This window comes from Crocuta crocuta, unplaced genomic scaffold, assembly GCF_008692635.1.
Source record: "Crocuta crocuta isolate KB4526 unplaced genomic scaffold, BGI_CrCroc_1.0 scaffold1362, whole genome shotgun sequence".
Taxonomy (NCBI): Eukaryota; Metazoa; Chordata; class Mammalia; order Carnivora; family Hyaenidae; genus Crocuta; species Crocuta crocuta.
The window spans coordinates 107,905-130,807 of NW_027532586.1; the positions used below are offsets into that span (position 1 = coordinate 107,905).

Below are 22,903 nucleotides of genomic sequence, written 5' to 3' on the forward strand. Positions count from 1 at the left end.
AGCAAACATGGATGCCTCTGCCCCTTTGGAACATGCAATCTTCTTGGCTAGATTCCTGAGTCTAGAAAGATGGGAATTCAGTGGTAACTATGGCTAACTTAGGCTCATGACTTGAGTTTTTCTCAAGGTAAAGTTAGAAGACAAAGAGACACAAAATGAGACCCTTACCCACAGCCAGGTTGGTTCTCTGTGATTTCACTCTATCTTAGAACTGATTTTGAAGGGTCTTCAGGTAGTTTATTTTTTGCATCTTGTCCAGAGTGTTAGCAGGAGAGATGGCAAAGGAGGGCATACTTGGCTGAAAGCACCATAATTCTGTGCATTTTTCTGGGAGTGATAAAGAAGAACTTGCAACAAAATGAAAAACTATGAATTTAGGCCCATGCCATCTTTGATTCCATACACGACTTCGGATTCATGCAGTCAACTAAATATATAAGCTTTACATACCTTTAATGTAAAATATGAGATTTAAATTAAACTATATTGTGTGGGGGGAAAAGAGCATCTTTTGGGAATTATTAGGGCTCAGGTAAACTGGATATTATGTGAATCTACAGCAAAACATTCTACTTGAACTTTTTGGGTAAATTTTACTATAATAATATTTAACACATATTTAGTGTTTTAAATTATCTTTACTAAAAATGTGTATGATTAAATAAAGGCCATGTTTTCAATGGTGTGTTCATGATTTGATAAGAACTGATTCTGGCCTTTCCACATTCTATTAATTTATTTCCTAAATGATGCAGAAAGCACATACAGTGTTATTTCAGAGAAATCAGGGTTTAGGAGTAACTTTTGAAGAAAAGAGGTACAATATATGCAAATATTCATCATTTCTACAGAGAATGATCTGATGTGTGGAAACCTTATTTTCACCAGCTTTAAATGTTGGATAATAACTATATCTTTCTGTTAGATTTATTCAGCAAGTTACATCAATAACAATTACAAGGCATATAACCATGTTTCTGGTGCATGATGCTCAATAAATGGCAATTAATGTCATTATGGTATTCCAGGTATTGTGTCAGATGACAGGGAAATAGACCACAATGAAAGCACTGTACCAACTCTCAAGGAACTGAATGGGAAAATAATCTAGTGGAAAAAACAGTACGTAAGCCCATTATAACCAGGTTGTTGAATTATAACACAATAGTTGTAAAAATATAAATTTGATGATACAAGCAACTAATTGTAAAGGTAAAGGGGAAAGGCAATTTTCCTGTCATGTTTTCTTATACTATCTACATAAAGTTTATCCTAAATTTCTGTAAAAAAATGAGACCTTCTCATTGTCAGGGTAAGAAAAATCCTTCAAGATATATTATTGTTTGAAGTTATAGAGATACAAATGATTTTACTGATTACACTGTTTGAGTAAAATGAAATACATGCTTGTACCACATATAATATCCTTGAGGAAAGATACTGAGTTGCCAGGGTACAGAAATGAAATGGAAATCTGCTTTTTGTTGTAAATCTTTAAAAATATTGTCTATTTAGAATGTTACTAACAATTTTAGGAATTGAAAGTATAACTTAGGAAAATGTTGTTGACAGAGTATTTCGATGTAAAATGTAATATAAAAGTACATTCAATAAATGTGTTTTTCTAAGCAGCATAGTTAATGGAGTACTATTTAGTTAAGTACTAAATAGTTAAGTACTGTTTAGTTAGTACTATTTAGTTAAGAAGTTCCTTTTATTTATTTATTTTTATTTATTTTTGAGGCGGGAGGTGCAGATTGCGAGTTTGGGAGGGGAAGAGAGAGAGGGAGACAGAATCTGAAGCAGGCTCCAGGCTCTGAACTGTCAGCACAGAGCCCGACTTGGGGCTCGAACTCACAAGTGTGAGATCATGACCTGAGCTGAAGTTGGACACTGAACCGACTGAGCCAGCCAGGTGTCCCAAAGAGTTCCTTCTAAAGATCAGTCAGTCAATAAATTTTTCTATTTATAGTCATCAGGTTTCCAAAAATTCTTGTGAATTTCTAGAACTTTCTTAGGGTTTCACAAATATTCATTGACCTACATAGAAGCCAAATATATTATCAAGTGCTCTCCAACTTTTGGACATGTCTAACATTTTTTCATTTTTTTCCCCATAGTTTGCTAAGCCCAGAATGACATAATCCACTTCTTTTGTGACTCCCCTATGCCTGAACGAAGTAGAGATTCCTGAGGCCTCTCAGGCCAGTTAACCTTGCACAGAACACATACTTGTCTCCGTCTAAATCATCTGGACTCTGGGATTGAGGTCATCCTTGGCATTCTGGCAGCCATAAAAAAATATATATATATTTGGTCTTTTGGATTTTTCCAACAGTTTAGTTTGACTTCTTCCACATTCTAACATGCCACTAACCTGTTTTATATCATGCATATTGACTCACAAATATAAATTTATTTTTTAATTTCCACTGAAACCTCATTGGGGGCCCCCACAGCACTTATTATTTTAAAATAAGTTGTTAAGCAATAGGAATATGTGGCAGACACAGCAGGTTGCCTATTAAAATCCCATTTTCTCTTTGTACTTATTAAGAGAGCCCCAGTTTAATTGGGGTGGCATTATGCTCTGCTAAAAATATGGTTTCTTCCAGCCCATCTGGCTACTGGGTACAGCAGTGTTACAACAGTTCTGGACAGGGCCATCTCTCATTTTGTTCAGGGCTCCAGGCAAATATTTTTCTGGGATCTCTGTCTGTATAAATAGTTTGATTAAAAATATATTAGACAGACTTCTTCTGGTGAGATGCATAAGGCATGTTTTTCCTTATTAACCCCGGTAAATGCAGCAAAAGCTCCTGATATTATATACATTCTATCATCTATCTCTATCTATCTATTATCTATCTATCTATCTATCTGTCATCTATCTATCTATAGACAGATATCTCAGATATTTAAATATATATTTATAGACTCTAAATGTTGAAGAAATTTGACAGTCTGGCTAGGAACATTGGTAACTGAGGAATAGCATGGTAGTAATGGGTTTTCTTTGTTTCTTTAAATACTGGAGATACCAGCAACACAGATACATCAATGGGCACACATATAAGCCAAAATAAATAAACAATATATAAAGACTGCTTTTTAATCCAAAGGGCAGGGAAAGAAGCAGCCTAACAGGAAAGGAACTATTGGAAATAACCAGTCTGTTTCAAACACCACAGGAAAACAACAACAACAACAACAACAACAACAACTGAGGCAAAACTTTCAGTTGCAGCAGCTAAAACTAATCAGAAACCAGAAATTGCACGCTTACCAGGGTGCAAAAAGGCTCCCCAAACTCATAGTCAGGGCGATGTCAGAGAAGGCCTCCTCACACACTCATCACCAATGAGTAGGTGCCCGGTTCCTCTGGTCAGAAAAGTGGATACCACCGCGAGGGCCCCACACTTCACTCCTAACTTGTGTGCTCAGAGAGGTGTCAGAGGAGAGCTGGCGAAGAGTCAGATTGTCACTAATGCTTCGTGGGAACAATGCTACTTTTGGGAAGCCATGGTATCCATGGAGGCTATGCAGGGAGCAGTAATGGTATGTCTCTCCCGTTCGTAGCCAGGGTGGCCTCCGTGGTGACCTAAATTGAGAAACGGGTCCACACAGAAATCCCTAAGGAATCTATTTTTTTTTTTAAAGACCTCAAGTCTTCATAATGGAGTCCAGCAAAGCCCCGGGAAATATGACAAATATACAAATATTAATTGCATTTCTATACACCAGCAATGAACATATGGAATCCACACTTAAAAACGCAATACCAGAGCCTAGACAGGCATTAGGAGGACACAGCACCAGGTCCAGTCTGCGTGTGTCCCAGCTGCTGGGGTAGGAGAAGAATGGCTGGAACTGCTTGGACAAAGACCTCTGAGTCCAGCTAACCTATAAGTAGCATGGGGTGATGGCAGAGACAAATCTCCTAGTAATGTCGTATCTAAGCAGCAGGGCTAAGTGACAGCCTCAATGACGAACGACTAGAGTAGCCCACGGTGGATACATTAAACGTAGCGCTGATAATGATGTCAGAGAAGATGAAATGGAAGAGAACCTGACTCAAGTGGGAAGTATCCTAGGGAATCTAAAAACCATGGCCCTGAACATGGGCAATGAAGTTGAAGCTCCAGATCCACAAATAGATGGGATCACAGAAAAGGCTGACATCAGTCATACCTTGCCAAAGCCAGAGCCAAGGGGCTCATCAACAGCGGAAGCTGCTGCTGTGCTTCGTGATCAGTCATTCACTTCTCTAGCTCCTCCTTCAAACTCATTACTTTTCTGAGTTTGATGTTTCGGTCCCACACTCTTCTAATCAGGAGATGATGTGCCAGAAGGGCTAGGAGTACAGACCCTCTATTTTTTATGTTCTCTTTTCCCTGAGGGTAGACAACTGTTCAGCCTTCCTTCCAGTACGTTTTTTCCTCAGTTCATACTCTTAGCTTGGTTTTTGCACATCATATGTAGTGTTATTTTTCATCCTCCTCATTTTCTTCACCATGTTCCTTTGCTTTCAAGACTTGGAAGCATTGTCAAGACAGCCACGAAGAATGAAGTTGGAGACAAGGGCAGCCCAAAGAGGAGAGACAAGAGAGAAGAAGGCTCAGTGAAGCCTGTAAGCCACAAAGCAGAAGTTGCATAGTCACAGTAAACATTTAATTGGGTTTACTATTTTTTAAAAACTGTTAACATTTATTCATTTTTGAGAGACAGAATGTGAGTGGGGGAGGGGCCAGAGAGAGAGGGAGACACAGAATCTGAAGCAGGTTCCAGACTCTGAGCTGTCAGCACAGAGCCCAACGTGGGGCTCAAACTCTCGAACTGCAAGATCATGACCTGAGCCCAAGTCAGACACTTAACTGATTAAGCCATCCAGGCACTCCAGTTGGGTTTACTTTTAAATATAGGTTGCAGTTATTGCCAATTTAAGATAATGCTTAGCTTTGGAGCTTTTATGCACAATGTTGTTGTTATACATCACAACTTGGCAACCTCTGCTCCAAGTAATAGAATGAATTTTCTCAAAGTAGGGTTAGTTTCTGAACTTCTGGGGATTCATGTATGTACATAGGTTCTGTGATCCCATTTCATATTGTGTAAATGAATGGCTTTTAACTTCCACATTATTAGTGGTATCCTGATCCTATTACATGTCTCTTAACCTCAGAAATTTGTCATTAGTCTTTGAAGAAAAAATTATGTAAATATATAAGTGTAACATGATAATTTCTCTGTGAACAGGGCTTACATTTTTTTGGAAAAGTTTGACAAAGTATATCATGTGAATTCCAATTTACCTCAATGCTAAGAATTATATTGGGATAGAAAAAATATTTTTTTAATCTAAGGTAGAAAAACAGATTGCTTTGATTTTTATGTAGATTTAATCTTTAAAAAACTAGAATTTATTCTGTTTAACTAAAAGTGATTTGGAAAATTATGCCTTTGTTTCAATTATTGATGGTGGAAATATCTTGGATTGAATTATATCCAGAAGCACATTTATTTAGATCCTGAACAGTGTTAGACTCTGATTGTACTTGTCACCTTTATTTAAAAACTAGCATCTGCACACTTCAAAGCTATTAATGTGGACTGATTTGACTACTAATCACTGGGGGAACTTTATAATTAAAATTTATAACTAACAAAAAATAAAAAATAAATAATAAGATAAATAAAAATGCAATACCACTTGCATCCACACAGAAGAAGAAGAAGAAGAAGAAGAAGAAGAAGAAGAAGATGACGATGACAAAGAAGAAAAAGAAGAAGAAGAAAGAAATTTAAATCTAACAGATTATGTATGGTACTTGTATGCTGAAAATGATAGGATGTTGATGAAGGAAATAAAATCTAAATGATAAGACATATCATGCTTCAAAATAGATCTAAACAAGTGATGCTATACCATGGATTGAAGATTCAAGATAGTAAAGATATTAATTCTCTGAAAATTGACATACCACAGGTTTAATACAGTTCCTTTTAACATCTGAGCAAGGTTGTGTGTGTGTGCGTGTGAGTCTGCACGTGTGTGTGTGTTTAAAACTGTGTGAAATTTCTCTGCAAAGTCAAAGGAACTGGCAAAGTAAACATTCTTAAAAAAATACAATAACATGGGATAGCTCTAAACAATTTCAAGATTGATTATATAGTTTCAGTAGGCAAGCCTGTGTAGTATGCACAATTGGACAAACAGACACATCTAATTGAGCAGAATAGATCATTCAGAAATAATTTCACGCAAGTATGGCTAACTGACTTTGACAAAGGTGAAACGTCATTTCAACAAATTGTGTCTGAACAATGTACATCTTTAGGCAAAAATTAAACCTTGACCTAAGCCCCCAAGTTCATACAAAAAAATAGCTAAAAATGGATTTCAGATTGAAATGTAAAAATGTAAATATATAACTCTTAGAAAACAAAAGAGGAAAAAATATCCTGAACCCAGGGTTTGGTGAAGCATTCCTAGCCATGGCATCAAAAACACAGTCTATTAAAGAAAAAAATGGATATTCATCTAGCTTTATAAAATTTCAAACTTAAACAATCCAATTAGAAAATGGAAAAATGAAGGGACATTTCATTAGGATGATATACAGGTGATAAATAAATACCAATAATTGCGTACCATCACTCTCCATTGGAAAATTGCAAATCTAATACCGTGAGCTATCACTGCATACTGATTACAACAGCTAAAATTAAAACAGATTGTACCAAATGCTGGCAATGGTTTAGACACACTAGATTTCTTATATATTGCTGGTGGAGTTGTGAAATATTACAACCACTCTGGGAAAAGTTGGGTGGTTTCTTTAAAAAAAAACTAAATGTATATGTCACATATGACTAAAAGTTGCGCCCCTGGGCAGTTATCTCAGAGAAGTGACATTGTATGTCCACACAGAAACCTATACATGGATGTTCATACCAGGGTTATTTGAAATAGCCAAAGGTAGAAACGACCAATACACGAATGGTGAAACCACTAGTACAACCATACTGTGGAATTCTAACTAAAAGTAAAGTGGACTGAGCTACCAATGTACCCACCAACATAGAAGGATCTGAAGGACACTGATGAGTGAGAAAAGCCAGTCTCAAAATGTCACATACTGCATGATTCACTTTGTATAATAGTCCCAAAACAACAAAATTATAGGTATGGAAAACAGATGAGTGGTTGTCAGAAGCTATGAGCTAGTTTGGGGAGGGGCGTGCGTGTAACAATAAAGAGATAGCTAGGGGTGCCTGGGTAGCTCAGTCAGTTAAGCATCCAGCTCTTTGTTTTGCCTCAATTCATGATCTTATAGTTTGTGAGTTCAAGTGCCACAACAGGCTCCTTGTTGATAGTGTGGAGCCTGCTTGGGAATCTCTCTCTCTCCCTCTTTCTCTGCCCTTCTCCCACTCATGCTTGCTCTCTCTCTCAAAATAAATCAATAAACTTAAAGAAGAGATAGCTTGAGGGAGACATTTCTGGTGGATAAAATAGTTCCACATCTTTACAGAGTGTAATGGTTACACTTATAGGGTGTGGCAGTTGCATAAATATACACATGAAATAAAACTATAGAATTAAATATATATAATATTACCAAAATGACATTCCAGGGCATGAAATTGTATTGTACTTATGCAAGATGTAACCTTTGGGAGATATTGGGTAGAGAGTACATGAGGCCTTTCCCTACTGTATTTGTAACTTTCTATGAATTTTTTACAATTCACATAATTGTATGAACATATACGTGTGTAATAATATTATATAATTTGCATAATTTTATGAATATACATGTATGTGTATTATAAACACACATGATTAGATCCAGTGGACCCATGTAAAGTACATTGACTTCTCAATGAAGATGTAAGAGTGTGTACTCAGATATTTGTTTATTGTCCAATCAGCGCTTTGGTGCATGTAAAGATTCTTCACGGTGTCCACACCCCTTCTTAAGGGATGACAACATATGGCATTTACTTTCCTTACACATTCAGATTGCGGAAGCCCAGTCCTTTCCTTCTGAGATTTCTTCTCTGTACTTTTCCGTGTATAAGAATCTGAATGGGGACTTACTATATACTGTGTGCCTCTAACATACTCTCTTCTCAATGCTAATGTCACCTGGCTCCATTCTTGAGATGTGCTGTGTCTCTACATAGAGTAAGAGTTCTTTTTTTTTATTTTTCTTTTTGTTGACTGCTATATCCCCATATTAAGAAATGAAAATAAAACTGTCGGGGCACCTATGTGGCTCAGTCAGTTAAGCGTCCAACTTCAGCTCATGTCATGATCTCAGGGTTCATGGGTTTGAGCCCTGGATCAGGCTCTGTGCTGACAGCTAGCTCAGAGCCTGGAGCCTGTTTCAGATTCTGTCTCTCTCTCTCTCTCTCTCTCTCTCTGACCCTCCCCTGCTCACGCTGTGTCTCTCTTTCTCAGAAATAAATAAAACATTAACAATTTTTCAAAATAAAACTGTCATGAACTGGATGAATAAATATGCAGCAACTTCAACTTAGGGATTAGCTAGACATTTTTGACAGCTACCAATGAAGTGTAAGATGCTCTCTACTGGGTTTCTGTGGAGATGGCCATGTGTCACCAGAAAAATATGAAGTGAATGATTCCACCACCTTTGTTTTTTTAATTCGTAACTTGTTGAAGAATTAACTGAGTCATTGTCCATTTGCTCGATTCCTCTGGTAAGTATTCAGCGGACAGGTGATACTAATTAATCAGACAACATCTCTTGAGCCTTATAACTCATAAAAAAGCTATGATGATATACATTTCTAAGCCTGGAGTTTAGGAAGCAAAACTGAGAATGACGCAAAGGCATATTTATATATTTTTAAAGTAAGAATGTGAAGAAATAGGGACGAAGAGGAAAAAAAAACCCTGAAATACAAAAGGCAGAGTGGAGGACACATGACATGATGTGTCATCTATAACAACACTTGCATAATTTAATGCTTTCATGTAATAACAAAACAGTTCCATCCTGTAGTACATGATTCAGTACAACAAAAATGAAATGCAGGCGATTAGTTTAATAATTTTCAGGAGAAAGTGATTGCTGTGTCCTGTGCCACATTATGATATGCCGATTATAGGGACAACAAGAAACTGGGAGAAAAAATGAATAAGACAGAAAGTTAATTAAAAATACATGTCATCTTCAGGAAAATTGATTTAGATCATCCAGATGATAGAAAAGCAATTTCAAACATGCAAAAATTTGTGAAATATTCTATTTATTAACCCATTCTGAGAAATACAACAGAAGAGGGCTTTTCCAGCAGGAGACAGCCAAAGGAAAATGTAGTTTACAATATAAGAGTTTCAGGATAAAATTAAACATGAGTCTATAAAATTTCTAACTACCAAAAGAAGTACCACAAAAGAAAATAGTATTTTTATTAAAGTAATACTTGAAGGATCAGCTGGAAATTAATAAAAATCCTTACATCAAGGGGATGGGTAGAAACAAGGTAAAAAAGAATGAGACATAAGATTTATCTGATATGACATTTTACAGTTTTGTGTTTTCAAGGATATTAATTATATTTCAAAAATAAAATTAAATTATGAAGATGGAAAAAGTGAGTCATCAGTTAAAAAGAGATAAATGGTTATCTGTACATGTAGGACTGACAATACAATACAGATATAAAAGTAGTTCAACAGAATTATCTTTCTGGTATTTAAAACATGCAAATTAAAAATAACTTTAGGGGACACTTGTGTGGCTCAGTTGGTTAAGTGTCCGACTTTGGCTCAGGTCATTATCTCACATTCGTGAGTTTGAGTCCTGCATTGGGCTCTGTGCTGACAGCTCAGAGTCTGAAGCCTGCTTCTGATTCTGTGTCTCTTTCTCTCTCTACTCCTCCCCAACCCATGCTCTGTTTCTCTCTCTCTCAAAAATAAAATAAACATTAATTTAATAACAAATGAATAAGATAAAACTTACTGGCACTTGGGTGGCTTAGTTGATTTTGTCCATCTACTGATTTCAGCTCAGGTCATGATTTCATGGTTCTTGGGATCAAGCCCTGAGCTGACAGTGCAGAGCCTGCTTGAGATTCTCTCTCTCTCCTTCTCTCTCTGTTCCTCCCCTGCTCACTCTCTCTCTCTCTCTCTCTCAAAATAACAAAACTTAAAAGATATATATATATATACATATATAAAAATACTTATTTTTTTCTGAAATAGTTTATTGTCAAGTTGGTTTCCATATAACACCCAGTGCTCATCCCAATATAAATGTTTATTTTTGAGAGAGAGACAGAGCATGAGTGGAGGAGGGGCAGAGAGGGAGACACAGAATCTGAACCAGGCTCCAGGCTCTGATGCTTAACCGACTGAGCCATTCACGTGCCCCTCAAAACAATAATTTTAAATACTCAAAAGTTGCAAAAACAGTACTGATTGTCCTCCACTTTTTCTAATGTTACATCATGATGGCAGATGTATAAAAACCATAAAATTAACGGTAGCACAATACTGTTAACAAGTGTATTCCAGCTTCCTAGGGTTTTCTGCCAATGTTCTTTTTTGGTCAAAATCCAATCCACCATGCCATTGCAGTCAGTCTTCAGGACTCCACAGTCAACACTAACTTCCAGCAGCTTTTTGGTCTTTGCCTGTGTTTCACAACCTTGTTGGTGTTGAAAGGTACTCGTCGGCTCTTTCTTATAATATGCCTCAGTTTGGATTCATCTGAGGTTTTATCAGGATACAACAGGGAGTAGGGATTTGGGGAAGAGCACCGGAAATGTGAAACACACTTCTCAGTATATTGAACAAGGGGCTATATCAGTCTGAGTTATGGCAGAGGTGCGAACATTGATCTACTTGGTGAAGGTGGTGTGTGCCAAGCTTCTTTGCTAAAAAAATGATTGGTTTTCTTTTGCCAGAAGCTACTTGTTAGAAGTGAGGTACTGAGCTCATTCCACACTCAGGGGGAGGGGATTAAACTCCACCTCCTGCAGGGCCAGTTGCCAAACAATTTAGGGACATATGTTCAAAACAGCACATTAATTAATAAACAATTCAAGAGGATGTTTTGATTCTACTGAAAAACCGTTTTCTTCAAAAGGTTCCCGACACTGGTGTTAGCATTCATCAGTGCATTTTCCCTCCAGCAGTTATTACACTGCTGTTCTCATGGCGATTTACTGTATCTCTCATTTCTTCTGTGCCTGTGCATAGGACTTTCTCTGTGAGCAATGTGGGTCTCTTCCCCCCATTCATCTATTCATTTGTGCTACATTTGTTTATGTCAGTGTGAACTCACTGGTACTTATTTTATTATTTTGATTAGTGGTCTATCATCATTTATATTATTACTCCAATTCTTCCACTTTGGCCATTTTTAGCCTGGCTTCTGTGTCCCTTTTACATGTTCCCCCCAACCTTATTTTTTTTAATTCCTTACTTTTCGGAACTACAAGATGCATCAAACTTATTTTTTTTTCCATGCTCCATCTTTTTTTTTTTTTTAATGTTTTATTTATTTCTAGGAGAGAGAGAAACAGCGCGAGCAGGGGAGGATCAGAGAGAGAGGGAGTCACAGACTGAAACAGGCTCCAGGCTCTGAGCTGGCAGTCAGCACAGAGCCCGACGAAGGGCTCAAACCCACGAACCGCGAGATCATGACCCAAGCGAAAGTCGGACGCTTAACCGACTAAGCCACCCAGGCGCCCCTTTTCCATGCTCCATCTTGACAACAAACCATTTCTTCAGTGTGTTGGGTTCCTTTTAAACTGAATCGTATTTTTAGGAACCGAATCTGCACACTAGGTTGTACTCATTGGTAATGTGGTATCCTTGTTTCTAATTTACCTGACTAGAGAGAGCTGTGAAATATATGCGTGTATCATAACCCATGTGGACACTCGTCTATATTTATTTCACTGTCTGTATAAAGAAGATAAACTGGAGTGCATACTGATGTCTAACTCCAATCCAGTACCACCGTATTTATTCCAACCTCAGCCTCCATGATCATTTATAAAGTCTCCTATGTAGTGAGAAACCTGCTTTTTTTCCCCTGTAATCTATTTGCTTATTTGTTCAATTCTAGCATATAGGCAAAGGAATAAGGTCAACCCACACCTTTCCAAAGTCATTTGTCCACCTCCTCTATCCTCATCTCCTCTGGGGAAGATACGCCACACATTTGCAAAAGAGTGCATTCCTTCATCACAGTTCACATCTAATTCTAAGATTCCACAACATGCTCATTTTAAATTTTTTTCTGTGGGCATGGGGCACTTGGGTGGCTCAGTCAATGAAGCAACTGACTCGGTTTCAGTTCACGTCATGATTTCACAGTTCGTGGGTTTGAGCCCCACATTGGGCTCTGTGCTGATAGTGGGAAGCCTGTTTGGGATTCTCTCTCTCCCTCTCTCTTTCCCCCGACCTCTGCTTATGTTTTCTCTTTCTCTCTTTCTCTCTCTGTCTCTCTCTTTCTCTCTCTCTCCTTTTCCCCATCCTCAAAATAAATAAACTTAAATACATTTCCTGAATTCATTTTCTGCACCTTTTGATATATAATTCTATGGTTTTGAAAAGCACAGAAAGGTATCCTCCTCCATGGTGTATAAAAAGGGTTCAGTCAGCACTTAAATCTCCATATGTGGCCCCCTTCTTTGTGGTCAGGCTCCTTCCAGTGCCCCAACCCTGGGTGACAACTGATTTTTGTGTCTGTTTTTGGTTTTACCTTTTCAGCATACAAGATGAAAGGAGTCACACAGTAAACAAATTTGGGTCTTGCTCTTTCACTTATCAAAATGCATTCACTTATTTTTTTTTAAGTTATTTACTTTTGAAAGAGAGAGAGAGAAAGCACACAAGTGAGGGAGGATCAGAGAGAGAGAGAGAGAGAATCCGAAGCAGGCTCCAGGCTCTGAGCTGTCAGCACAAACTTCGATGTGGGACCCGAACCCAAGAACCGTGAGATCATGACCTGAGCAGAAGTCAGACGCTTAACCAACTGAGCCACTCAGGCACCTCTCAAAATACATGTGGATGAATAAAAATCAAGTGTGTTCCTTTTAATTGCTAAGTGGTGTTGCATTGTATGGTTGTACCACACTTTGCCCATTAAGCTGTTGAAGGTCATCTTAGGCTGTTTCCAGTTTTTGACCGTGAACACTATAACTGTTTTCATAAGAAGTTTTGGTGTGCCTCTGGTTTTTTAGTTCACTTGGTATGATATTACACTAAGTGAACTTTAGTTCACTTAGGTGATGGCATTACTGAGACCTCTGGTAAGTGTATATATAACTAATTGCCGAATCATTTTCTAACCTGACAGTGACATTTTTCTCTGGAATCAGAAATGAATGAGAGTTTATGATGTTTTGCATTGTCACCAGCATTTGATATTGTCAGTGTTTTGTTATTGTTTACTTTTTTCTTTTATTTATGCCATCTTAATAGATGTTTATGGTATCTTATTGTAGCTCAAATTTGCATTTCTCTGATGACAGATGATGCTAAGGATCATTTAACATACTTATATTCCACACAAATATTATTGTGGGTAAATTGTTCTGATACTCTATTTCGTATTGAGTTGTTTACTTTCCTATTGGAATTTAAGGGATTAAAAACTATTCTGTACAATGTCTTTGAGAAGGTATGGAATCGGCGAATATTTCTTTTCATTCTGTGGGTTTTCTTTTTTAATTGTAGCAATTCTTTTAAACAGTAACAGCCCCTGGTATGATAAATCTAGCGTACAATTTTTTTTTCTTTTATGGATAATACCTTTCATGTGATAACTTACTGTCAAACTCAAGGTCATCAAACTATCTATTATAATTTCACGTTAGAGGTTTTTTTTCATTTTTAATGTTTTATTTATTTTTGAGGGAGAGAGAGAGACAATGTGAGCAGGGGAGGGTCAGAGAGAGAGGGAGATACAGAATCTGAAGCAGGCTCCAGGCTCTGAGCTAGCTGTCAGCACTGAGCCTGATGTGGGGCTCAAACCCATGAACCGTGAGATCATGACCTGAGCCGAAGTCAGACGCTTAACCGACTGAGCCACCCAGGTGCCCCACGTTAGAGTTTTTATAGCTATATTCTGCATGTATGTCTAAGATCATTTATGAGTTAAGTTTTGCATAGGTGTGAGATATAAGCCAATGATATTTGTTTTATTTGTATTAGCTCATTGCCTATAGATGTTTGATTATTCTATCCTAGCTGTAGAAAATAGGATCTTTTTTCTGTTAAATTGTCTTTGTACTTTTGTCATAATTCTGTCCACCAAATTTGCATGGATAGATTTCTGGGCTCATCACTCTGTTCCATTTGACCTCTGGATCTATGCTTCCACCAAAACCACAGTCTTAAAAATGGTTGTTTTGCATTAAGAGCTGTGGAAGGATAGTTTGGGTTGTAAATATTTGTTTTTCATTACAGAAGTATTTGGTTATTATAATTTATTTGCCTTCCTGTCCATATTTTAGAATAAGTTGTTGAAATGCACATATACACACACATACACACAAATTGTAAGAATTTAAATACAAATCTATTAAATCCTCTAGATCAAATTGGAGATAATTCACCTGTTAATAATATTGTGTTTCCCATCCCATAAATATGGTACATTTCTCCATTTTCCAAAACCTTCTTTGAGTTATTTTCAAATATTGTTCCATTTCATGAGACTTATGGACATAGAGGTATTTTAGTTCTTATGGATATAGCATTATTTCAGTATATTCACTGCTTATTCTTTGAATGTCTGTTAGGTCAATAGTGTATAGCCCTTCTTTTCTTCCTGATATTTGAAATATGTGTCTTTAGCCTTCTTCTTGGTCAACATTGGTAGGAGTTCATACATTGTATTGGTTCTTTCAAATAACTGGATCTTTTTTTAGCACAGTTGACACACAAGGTTACACACAAGTTTCAGGTATACAGTGTAGCCATTCAACGACTCTACTTATATCACACTGTGTTCAACCTATATGTAGCCACCAGCTATTACCACGCAGGACTATTACAATACCATTGACTATATTTTCCATGCTACACCTTTTATTAAGAAATAGATCTTTGTTTCATTGATTTTATATATTGATTTGTTTTGAATTTTATCTGCTTATGCTTTTGCCTTTATTTGAGTTTTCTGAGTTTAATTTGTTCTTCTTTTACTTGTTTATTAAAGTAAAGGCTTAGATTTTTTTTATTTTAACTTGTCTTTTTTACATGATTGCTTACTGCCATTGTTTCCTCTAAGCACTTCTTTATCTGAAGCTTAAGAAGTTTGATATGTGGCATTTTCATTTTCATTCAGTTCACCCTAAATTTTATTTCCTTAGAGACATTCCTTTTCACCTAGGAGTTATTCTGAAGTATTGTAACTTAAATTTCAGCTACTTGGGGTTTTCCAAAACTATTTCTGTTATGATTTCTATTTTAATATTGTTATGAACTGAAAACTAATGAATATGATTGAATTCATTTAAAATTTGCTAAGGTCTGTTTTATGGTCCACGATACGGACTATTTTGGGTCAAGTCTCCTTATACAGTTAAGGAAATGTTACATTCTGCTATCTGTAGAGTGTTTCTACCTGTCAATTTTGCCAGCCGTTTTGTTTCGGCCTCTATAACCCACCTCATTTCTCGCTATTTGTTCTATCAATTACAGAGAGAAGAGTATAGAAATCTCCAAGATAAGTGTGCATATTTCTATGTCAGCTTTCAGATCTGTATGTCCCATGTACGAAGCTCTGCTGTTAGGTACAGAGAACAACTTAGTATCGTCATATATTCTCGGAGAATTGGCCTCTTGATCAATATGTCCATTCCATTTCATTTCATTCCATTGTATGAAGTGAAGATTCTGATCTATGTCATGTTTCTTCTCATTGCCTTGTCCACATGGTGGTTGGTGCAGGGAAAGGTTCTTGGGTATTTTTTTCGTGTCTGAGCATGAAGCAGGCACTTGGGGCTGTGGCCTTCTGGTGCCTTCTTCCCCTCTTCCTGTTGGAATGCTGGCCTTAGCATATATTCCTACAGCTCCCAGGGGTAGAGTTCTGCACCTTTCATTTCCCTAGTCCCCATCCCTTGATTGCAATGGGTCTGCACCAGATTCCAAACCACTTCTGTTTCTTTTCTCTGCAGCATAAGGCTTCTTCTTCTTCATAGATAAAAAGAGGAGATGAATCCGGGCTGTAATCCTCTCCCAGCCATCATCATGGGAGAGGCTTTCGCAACATTTTTGCTAATCTCTCCTGAGAGGTAAAGCTTCAAGAGAGTCAGAATCGTCTATGTTTAAGGTTACTAGCCAGCCAATAACTGGCCTTTAGCAATTCATTAAAAATTGCTGCTTAATCTTCTTATTCACTTAGTAATTCTGGCAGCATCTGTCTCCCCCAAACAAGTTCTTGGGCCTTATATCTCCCTGCAGGTGCCTGCCTCTCCCCAGATTTCCTATTAGTTGTTTACCCTTCAACCTTACTTTTCTGATGGATTCCAGAAAGTGACTTGATTTGCATTTTGCCCAGCTTTTTTTTTTTTTTTTCTTATTCTAAAGTGAGAAGAGCAATGCTTTTTGTTTGCTCTCTCTACATCTCTGAGGTGAAAACATCCTCTCAACTAAATTTTTAAAATAGCAAAATGATTTCATATCCTTAGAGGTATATGCTCTAAGGGCAAACATAATTACAAAGAAATCTTAAACTTTAATTAGTTGGCTTATTTTTAGAACACTGTATTGTAATTCTGAAATTATTTTATGAGCATTAGAATATAAAATAAGTAAGTAAATATATTAATATTCGTAGGAACCAAGATTTCCTCTGTAAGAGAAAATTATTACAAATATTTTCTTAAAAGTGAGGAAAGGAAGAATCTCTCTCAATGATAAGTANGAGAGAGAGAGGGCACAAGCAGGGGAGGGGCAGAGAGAGAGGGAGACACAGAATCCAAAGCAGGCTCCAGGCTCTGAGCTGTCAGCACAGAGCCCAGTGTGGAACCGTGAGATCATGACCTGAGCCGAAGTCAGACGCTCAACTGACTAGGCCACTCAGGTGCCCCAAACATATGTTTTTTCTAACTAAATATCCTAGAATAATCATCTAACAAAGATATTTGTTCTAAATACCATTCTCTTCTACAAGTCACCGAACCTTTACAAAAGTAGCTTATTTTGAGTCTCAGCTAAGACAAACATAGCATCAGCTTAAAGCACCTTGTTTTACCAGAAAGCAAAGAGGTTCTCAAAGGCTCATAGTGTTATGACTAAGAGGAAAATATGCTCTAATAAGGCAATTATCATTTTGTGACCACTGAAGTAATACTTTGGCAAGAACTATCATATATGGAAAACCACTGATGAGAATAGGGAATAAAACATTACATTGTCTCAAATATCAGCTCACAGATTGCTCACAAATTGTATGGTAATGAAACAACATACTTTTAGAACAGAGATGTTTGGTGTTTACCAGCTTAACCATCTTCTCAAATTTAGCATCACGGTTTTGGGACTTTTTCAAATTATATGCCTTCTGATACAAAGCAAAAAGGATACTCTCTGTCATCTGTATAGTTTCCTGGACAAAAAAAAAAATGTTTAATGTGAAATGATTATGAGTAAATACTCTGACAAAGTCAGGATATGATCAAGGATATGATTACAAAATAATGGTCTTTGATATTCTATAAGTGTCACTACTATGAGAAAGATTGTGGGTTGTGTGCAAGTACAACATATAAGCCTTACTGAACCCTGAATTTCAAAATAAAAAAGACAATGATTGAAAGGATTTGAACATGAACTTTATATTTGGTAATAAGATAATTTAATTGCAATGACAGAGAAAAAATGCTATTGTAGTTATGTAACAAAATATCCATTTTCTTTCATTAGGCTTTCATTTAAAAATTTTTTTAAAATATAATATATTGTCAAATTGGTTTCCATACACCACCCAGTGCTCTCCCCAACAAGTACTCTCCTCAATGCCCATTACCCACTTTCCCCTCTCCCCCCCCACCATCAACCCTCAATTTATTTTCTGTATTTAAGAGTTTCTTATGGTTTGCCTCCCTCCATCTCTGTAACTTTTTTTTCCCCTTCCTCTCCCCCATCATCTTCTGTTAAGTTTCTCAAGATCCAGATATGTGTGAAAACATATGGTATCTGTCCTTCTCTGCCTGACTTATTTCATTCAGCATTACACCTTCCAGTTCCATCCATGTTGCTGCAAATGGCAGTATTTCATTCTTTCTCATTGCCATGTAGTATTCCATTGTATAGCTAAACCATACCTTCTTGATCCATTCGTCAGTTGATGGACATTTAGGTTCTCTCCATAATGTGGCTATTGTTGAAAGTGCTGCTATAAACATTGGGGTACATGTCAGAGTGGCTAAAATGGAAATTATTCTTAAAAGGCACATGTGAGGAGGGATGTCTGGGTGGCTCAGTTGGTTAAGCATCTAACTCTTGATTTCAGCTTGGAGCATGATTTCACATCGTGAGATGGAGCCTTGGTCCTGTCAGGCTCCATGCTGAGCTTAGAACCTACTTAAGAGTCTATCTCTCCCTCTGCTCCTCTCCCATTCACACTGTCTATCTGTGTGTCTCTCTCTCCCTTTCAAAAAAAAAGGGGGGGCACACGATGAAGTAAGAAAGGTGAAATGTAATATCTGCAAGTTACAAAAAAACAATACACACATGTGTGCAAGAAAATTATATGTGTATAGAAAGGGATGAAAATTAAATGTGGTAAAAGTTCATAATTGGTGAATCTAAGTTACTGACAGAAAGGTATTTATCATCCTATTATGTTTTAAACACACATAATTTTATTACAAAATTATTTTAAAGAAACAACATTCTAAAAATGCAACATTCTAAAAATCCCAAAATTTTCTACTGATACTCATTCCTACAATTTTACGACACTGCCAGAGACGAGTCAAGAAATTACAAAAGCCATTATATATTCAGAAGTATTCAACATCAGAAATGCTAAAATCCAGCTGTATGTAGGAGCCCCTCAACAACCTACAACTTGCATTTTTAAAAATTTATTTTCTGTACAAAGAATCTTATGCGCTATACGAAAATCTGTACAGGTTTTATACTGAAGCTAATATTGAGCTGCACTCAAATTGACATTCTTAGCAAAACGCGCACACACAACACACCTGTCATTACAAGATAGCCATTTTTAATTCATCTTCCTCTTCTTCCTCTTCATCCTTCTTCAAACCTGTTGGCCCACCAGGGCCCTTCTTTTCTGCTTCATGTTTGCCCTTGGCGAGGTATGAAGCCATAGTCATTCATGTTTCTCCTTTAGCTTGGCTGCTCTCTGTTCACATGGTTGTTTATCTTGGGCTCACTGTTCAGACCACACTTCACCCACATATTTTGCAGTGTCCCCAGTAGATAAGCTAGTGGGTTCACTCTTTCTCTTTGGGGGAGGTTAAGAACAAACAGGAGGAAAGCAGTGGGAGGCCTTTTAGGAGCATTGGGATCTTTTTTTCCCTTTCCTTTCTTGTCACCTTTGGGAGGAGCATAATTTTTCATCTCCCTGTCACAGCAAGCTTTGTCACTGGTTGCCATATCTTCAAATTTCGACTTTCCTTTCGCAGACATGGTCTTCCATCTTTCTGCACATTTCTTGGGGAATCCGGCGACACTGATGGAAAAGTCTGGATGTTTCTTCCCCTGCTCTTCCTGGCAGGTCTGCACCAAGAAGGTATAGAGGGTCTCCTGGCCCGTGGTTGTCAGGTGTCTCCTTTACCCATGGTGACAGCGTCTACTTAGTAGTAGCTTTTCCTCAGAGTCCCCAGAAGGGATGGGTTCAACAAACGCTCTTCCTTCCTGGGGCTCTGGTGTGACCCGTTTTTTTTTTTTTTAAATTGTCCTATTATTTAGAATATCTATATCAATAAAAACTCTTAAAAATGTAAATTTACATCAAAGAAAAGAAAGTAAAAAAATGAGTGTTATTAAATGGTAAATGGGTGGTAAAGAACAGGCCAGTTTTTCCACACAAAAAGTGATCACGGGGGTGCCTGGGTGGCTCCATCGATTTCGAGTGGGACTCTAGACTTAAGCTCAGGTTATAATCTCATGGTTTGTGGGTTTGAGTCCCCGACTGGGCCTTGCACTGATAGCATGGAGTCTGCTTGGGATTCTCTCTCTCTCTGCCCCTCCCTGTCCAAAGTAAATTTAAATGAATGAATGAATGAATAAGACCTGATGTTGTGAAATTGGCATAATTACTTATACATGTCTAATGTGTTTGGGTGGATCTATTTTTGTATATTCATAAATAAAAAATGCATTCACATAGTGTAAAACATGTAGAATGTCTTGTGATATGCAGTCACATGCCCTACCCCCATTTTTCCTCAGCAACCTATGCTTTAATATATATACTGATGTTCTAGATAGTAACTGTTATTATTTGTAACTTAGAGTAAAGGGTAGGAAAACAAGTACAAAACAAAATAAAATTTCCGGAGACAGAGTCATGAGAAATGGAATGGATTGCATGCATACTGATACCACATACACGACTACATAGTATAAAATCCATACCTATGGATTTTAAGGTGTGTGTATCTTAAATAAAAATAAATTAAGTAATTAAAATCTTTCTTAATTTTAAGGTGTGTGTATCTTAAATAAAAATAAATTAAGTAATTAAAATCTTTCTTAATGAAAATAAAAAGAAATGATCAATTGTAACTAGAAGGAAGGAAGATTTCTTTGTGGAAAAGGGGATACTTATGAGACAGATCACAACCTGGAATTAGCCACACCAGGGTTCTGGCGATCTATGCGATTTTTGAATATGCTCCCAGTTAGTCAAACATGAAGTCAAGTTTTCAGGACTGGCCTCTTATGAGGTAGCTAATTAAATTATGAGAACTTTTCTGGTCAACTTAGCTTCCTATTGGATCAAAGCTTCAGTCCATGAGTGATGGTGAGGGCTTGTAGTCCTGTGAATCTTGTGCCTCTCTTATTCTTTTTGTGGGTTTCCACTTGGGTCCTACCCCTGATGGAAAAGGATTACTGATGTCAATGTCCAGGACACTCTCACTGTTCTGTTTCCCAGTGCTGGCACCGTCCAACAGTTTGAATTCCTTTAATGTCCTACTTTGGTACAGAATTGAAGGCGATGACTCTGTATGCCCTACACATCATTCCCACAGCTTATCTCAGATTTGATTATTGCTAAATTTTAAAGTAGTAATGGAATCCAGAATTGTAACTTTCCAAAGAATATGCTCCCTTTTCTACTTTTTCTTGTAACTTCTGATGACTCTTTAATCACCACTGTTTACTCTCTTCCTTTCTCTATTGCTATGTCCTCTACAAATGATACATGATGTAATTGGAATATTCATTACAGTAGGCATAATACATTGCATATATGAAGGTGTCTAACTAAATATCTGTATACACTTAAATCTATTTCATTTTAAGTGAATCCTCACATGTAATAGTCAGCATCCATACATATAAATTTACATAAATTTATATGCAAGTATATATTATATAAATTACATAAATGAATCATACATAGCAATATTATATATCCATATTATATGTATTAACTATTATAATTAATAAGTATATGTATATATAATTACATTATAAATTGCATAATATAATATGTTATATGTGATTAATAATATGATAAAATATTATACTTATAGTTCATATCATGTATATATGTGTGTGTGTATGTATATATGTATACATGTATATACATATATATATATATAATTAGGAGTTGCCACACGTGAATATGGGAGCTGAGATGTACCAAGGTTTTCAGTTCCCAAGCTGGAAGATCAGGAAAGCTGATGGTGTGGATTCTGTCTGAGAGATCACAGACTAGAGATCCAACAAGAGAGAACCAGTGCTTTAGCCCAAAGCCAAAGGCAGGACAGGACCGATTTCGCACTTCCACAAAGTCAGGCAGAGGGAGTCCCTTCTTAACCTTGCTTTTTTGTTCTATTCAGGTCTTCAACTGATCACATGAGGATCACCCACATGGGGAAGGGCAATGTTCTCAACTCCATCTATTGACTCAAAATGTTAACCTCCTCCAGTAACAGCCTCACAGTCACATCCAAATGTTTGACCAAGTGTCTTGGCACACTGTGGCCCAGGTTGACCGATCAAGTTGACATATCAAATCAACCATCACAACACGTAATCAAATCCAATTCATCATGGTATTTGAAAATTCTCTAAGAATTTGCAGAATTTATTTACTTTTTGTTTATTATATATTAATACCTGTAGTAAATATAAATAATAACTAATAATATGTAACTATTAATTCTTAACAAATAATTTATTCAATTAAGACTTTATTTGAAGAAAATCTTGATAAGTAGTTATCAAGGAAACTTGTAGAGAAGGAAATCGTCCATCTTTTTTTGATTATGTTCCAGGCTGGCTTAAGATATTTCATTTTAGGGGCGCCTGATGGCTCAGTCGGTGGTGTCGAACTTCGCTTCAGGTCATGATCTCATGGCTTGTAAGTTAGAGCCCTGGCCCAAGAGCTGAGAGCCTGGAGCCTGTTCCTGATTCTGTGTCTCCCTCTATCTCTGGCCCTCCCCCACTCACATTCTGTCTCTCTCTCAAAAATACATAAACATTTTTTTAAAAAATGCTTCATTTTTCGTGACTGCAACCTGAAAAACTGTCTTCTGGAAGTGGGTAAGTGGTAGATCAGAAAGCATCTTCAATATAAAGTCATTAAAAGAGGAGACTAATAATCGTCTTATGTGTCCGTGATCCGTTCCAAATAAGTTGTAATAACTGTAATGAGTCTGTACATTTTCCTTTACATTATTTCTTTATCCAAAAGAT

The 22,903-nt window shown here is 37.0% G+C and overlaps 1 pseudogene; it reads right to left on the reverse strand.

Moving 5' to 3' along the window:
• Window positions 1-19,340: 19,340 nt before the first annotated feature.
• LOC144244315 (high mobility group protein B2 pseudogene) lies at window positions 19,341-19,812 on the reverse strand (annotated as a pseudogene).
• Between the last annotated feature and the right edge of the window lie 3,091 nt (window positions 19,813-22,903).